The 4,580-nt window shown below is 32.0% G+C and overlaps 1 non-coding gene across 1 annotated transcript; it reads right to left on the reverse strand.

Annotated features, from left to right (window-relative positions):
• Window positions 1–2,911: 2,911 nt before the first annotated feature.
• On the reverse strand, window positions 2,912–3,112 carry LOC123695238. Its single transcript, XR_006751913.1, has one exon. It is a non-coding gene; the product is annotated as a small nucleolar RNA U3 (small nucleolar RNA).
• Between the last annotated feature and the right edge of the window lie 1,468 nt (window positions 3,113–4,580).

Genomic DNA, 4,580 nt, shown 5'->3' on the forward strand with positions numbered 1-4,580 from the left:
GCAGGTAATACTGCAAAAATTACACTATTCATAATATTATGTAGTCCTACCTATATATTGTATAGTTTGATACGCTAGTGTCGTTATAAAATTATTATCGATTTGGTGTTCTTTAATCTTCATGAAATGTAAATATTTTTCAGCGTTCTTTAACGTAGGTACAAGCTTTTTGGCTATGCCATATGTGCATTTAATAAATAATTAAGAATGACTCGGGAATAACTGTCTATATTGAACTGCCGAAAAAACCTAGCCTAGAATATTTTTATCTTTAAAGATCTATGAACTTAAACACTAAAATTTTTTTAATCACTTAAATCACTTAAAAAGCTAAAATATAAACACGTAATACTAGATACTACCTAGTGCCTAATCCAGGCTATAAACTGGTTGTCATTACGGTACATATTTTCAGCGTGAGTTTCAAATTTCACAACAGCATTGCCTAATGAACCGTGTTTGTCTTTCGGAGAAACAATGAGTTCAGACAATTTACAATTAGTCGCAATACGCTGTGCTCTGATATTACTTTATCAAATAATCTAAGAGAATATCATGATTAACCATGCAAAGAAAGGGTTAAAAGTTTCTGATGTATCTGTATATACCTACATCTATACTAATATTATAAAGCTGAAGAGTTTGTTTGTTTGTATGTTTGTTTGTTTGAACGCGCTAATCTCGGGAACTACTGGTCCGATTTGAAAAATTATTTCGGTGTTAGATAGCCCATTTATCGAGGAAGGCTATAGGCTATAAATATCATCACGCTAAGGCCAACAGGAGCGGAGCCACGCGGGTGAATCCGCGCGGTAGAGCTAGTTTTATATACATAATATTATTTTCGCTTTGTGACATCAAGAGCGAATAATTCGGTTTCGAGATTGTTTCTCTTTTTAATCGAAATATATTTTCGAAGTGCAGTGGTGGATCAGTGGTGAGGATCTCGGACTTTAAATTGATAAATTCGGGGTTCGAGACCAGGCGGGCGTGCAGGAAATAAATTGGTTTTTCAATTTATCTGCCCATGTTGATAACATCACCACTACTCGAACGGTGAAGGAAAACATCGTGAGGAAACCGACATGTCGAAGAATCAAAAAGTTCGACGACATGTGACACCCACATTTGGCGAGCGTGGTGGATTCTGGCCTGTACTTTCATAGGAGGCCCGTGTCCCAGCAGTGGGAACGTGATCATGATGATGATGATGATATTTTACTGGAGTAATCGGATATCATTCAGCATAGCTATGTTTCCAATGCAAGAACACAGTCCTCGTTCTGGCATGCCACGATGTTTCATGTTTTCCTTCACTGGTAGTGAACGGTAGGCTTAGTACATTGAGTAATCAATCAAATTTTTTTTCACTTGTTGAATGTTGTCAGTGTTTGATGAAAATATAATTTATGGATCTAACTTTAATACGATTTTCTCATTCGTAAAATTAAGAATATTTGTAATTTATTTGGTTTCTGTTGCAATTTCTATTTGGCTCACTTGATAATGATATTTTTATTGTTTAGTCTACTCTTAGTGTAATAGTGAAGGGAGTCAGTTCCTATTGCTTTGCACGAATTCGAATTTAATTGATTCGGAATGGTCAAAATTAGAAGAGACAGACGTCGAAATTTTTGAGAAACGAAATGTAACGAAAACAACTGCTTTTCCTAAAATCGAAAAAAATATACCAATTACAATCATATAAGTTATCTTGGTATTTAAAGAGCTATTCTTCATTATTATTAATTTTCATTAATTTATTAATTCAATCCTATTTACTTCCAGAATGCTATTAGACGATCTTATTGCTTTGAATGAGAATAGATGATAGAACATTATTTGATGAAGTTTTCCCAGCCTTAAAGACAAATTTAATGTTTTAGAGCTGCATATTACTGAAGTTTTGTAAAAGCTAATATATGCATTTATCGGAATATTTTTTACTCCTAAGTAACAAGTTATAATATAAAAGAATGTATTGTAGGTATAATCGAGTAAATGCGCTTCTTAAATTATAGCATACTAGCTTTCCGCCCGCGTTCCGCATAGTTCCCGTTCCCGTGGGATTTCCGGGATAAAACCTATCCTATGTGTTAACAGTGTTAATCCAAGTCTAAATATTGTGTGCTTAATTATTTTCTTTGTAATCGGTTCGGTAGTATTTGCGTGAAAGAGTAAAAAACCCACACACATCCTCACAAACTTTCGCATTTATAATATTAGTAGGAAATTTTGAAATAAATGCGAATTTACAATTCTGCATATTCTGACTAATGCAATGTGGATACACAGTACAGTTTCTTCACCTCTTTTACAGTTAGTCGTGATAATCGTATTGAGGTTTATGCGGGAAATATTTTAAAACCGTTTATTTGCTGATAACTTGCCGTTATTTGTACATACTTTTGAATTTAATTATTTGTTTTTATTGAAGTAGTTTACTCACAAAATGTTTGCTACTGCCTACTGGTTTAAAAAAACAAAACACTCTCATTCGATGCTTTTTTGTCCTTATACAGTTGCAGGTTATGACAAAAATAACTACATATTTAAAAGTTCAACATAATATCAATTTCATAACTCTTGTAGTAATGAAACTCGTGAGTGAAGTGGGTTAAAATTTTAATACTTAGTAGATATTTGGTAAATTATCGTAATGTTGATAATCAATATGCAAATTTTGGTGAAATTCCTCTGTTGTCATTATTTTTGAGCAGATGTATTTACATTGACTTTAATGGTATTTACCATTACAAACTAAGAAGTCTATAATCGTCTTCAAATGTTTATAATTTTAATGTAATAGTAGGTATAGTAGCTCTATATTAAACATAGAGATCACGTTTGTCATTTTTAGTTTCTATAAATTTTATTTACATTTTTATAGTTATTATAATTGTTTAAAAAAGCCACTCAGACAGCGACAGCACCCCACGCCCCCTGCAAGCAGGGGATGAACGATCATCGAGGGCTGGAGTCAGCTGACTCCGCCAGCCTCACGCTCAGGGCACCGCGCCACGTCTCCTCATCATGGCTGGTCTGATCCTACATAATGTAAGAGTTCTCGTGAAGAGCTTACTATAGAAATGATCCTATGAAGTAAGGTCTTGTCCGTCGGTACATTTCTGAAATCAATTGTGTGATTGGAAATAAACTTCAATAGCGCGATATAGGGCATGCGAATACCCACCTAGCGCCATCTATTGAGTGTGTTGGTATATAGTAGAGATAAGATGACAGATGTGACATTTAGAATAACATGTGACATTTTAATACACTCTATAAATAGATACAGCTCTATATTTTTATTTATAGTGTATGTTTGAGAATTTTTTATAGGACAGGTTCAAGATACTCTAAAAATAAATATAGGCCAAGTGCGAGTCATGTACGTCACGCCGCGGCCGGAACAACGTATCTTGCCAAGTACCTGTCTACTGACTAAAAAAATTGTATCAAATAACTCTATATAAGAAAAACTCGTATGTTTATCCGAAGTGACATTATATTTGAATAATGTAATAGATATAATGTGTGTCCTAAAAATAGACAAACAACAAATACATTATGTATATGGTATATAAAGGGTATATATAAGAATTATATAAATTATTCGGCTCTACATAAATTTTATTTTATTATTTATAGCTCTACTTTCTTTTTAATTCAAAACCTAATAAAATTGTACACTAACAATAAGATAAGTAAATTGTAGAGAAAACAACGCAAGGAAATAGAGTTGAATAATTTTAAAATACAGTAAAATAAATAAGAAAATGTTTGTTCAATGGCAATATTAATATTATTATAATAATAACTAAAAAGAATTTTGACGAAATGTTGAGGGTCATTTTTACCAATTGTGTAGAGTCTCTAAAGCAGACAACAAGAATTAATAATAATAATATGTATCAAAGGCTTGTATACTACGTATATAAATCTCAACATTATTTATTATAACATATAAAAATATTTATTCTTATTAACATAATATAGAAAAAAATTTAATTCAATAATAAAATGAGCTCAGAAATTGTACACTCACAAGTAAATTGCAGAGCAAACAACGCAAGGAAATAGAGTTGAATAATTTTAAAATACAGGGCACAATGTTTTCTAACAAGTTTATTCTTCTAAGTAAATTCTAACCTCAATCGCGTACGGCTTCAGGTTTAACCCGTTTTCAGAGTTATTTTAATTGTTTGTACATACTTATGTATGCTTATATTGAAGAAAAGATTTGTTCTGTTGTATGGACCATTTAAAATTTATTAATATATATATTATCTATACTAATTTTATAAAGCTGAAGAGTTTGTTTGTTTATTTGAACTCGCTAATCTCAGGAACTACTGATCCGATTTGAAAAATTATTTCGGTGTTAGATAGCTCATTTATATAGGAAGCCTATAGGAAGGCTATATATCATCACGCTACGACCAACGGGAGAGGAGTCACGGGGGTGAAACCGCGTGGAGCAGCTAGTTTTATATATAATACTAACATACAATAATTAATAATGTTATTAATAAACAACAATACTTCATACAATTATAATATGAGGATTAGAATACATA

Source organism: Colias croceus, chromosome 10 (assembly GCF_905220415.1).
Source record: "Colias croceus chromosome 10, ilColCroc2.1".
In the NCBI taxonomy this organism is placed as follows: domain Eukaryota; kingdom Metazoa; phylum Arthropoda; class Insecta; order Lepidoptera; family Pieridae; genus Colias; species Colias croceus.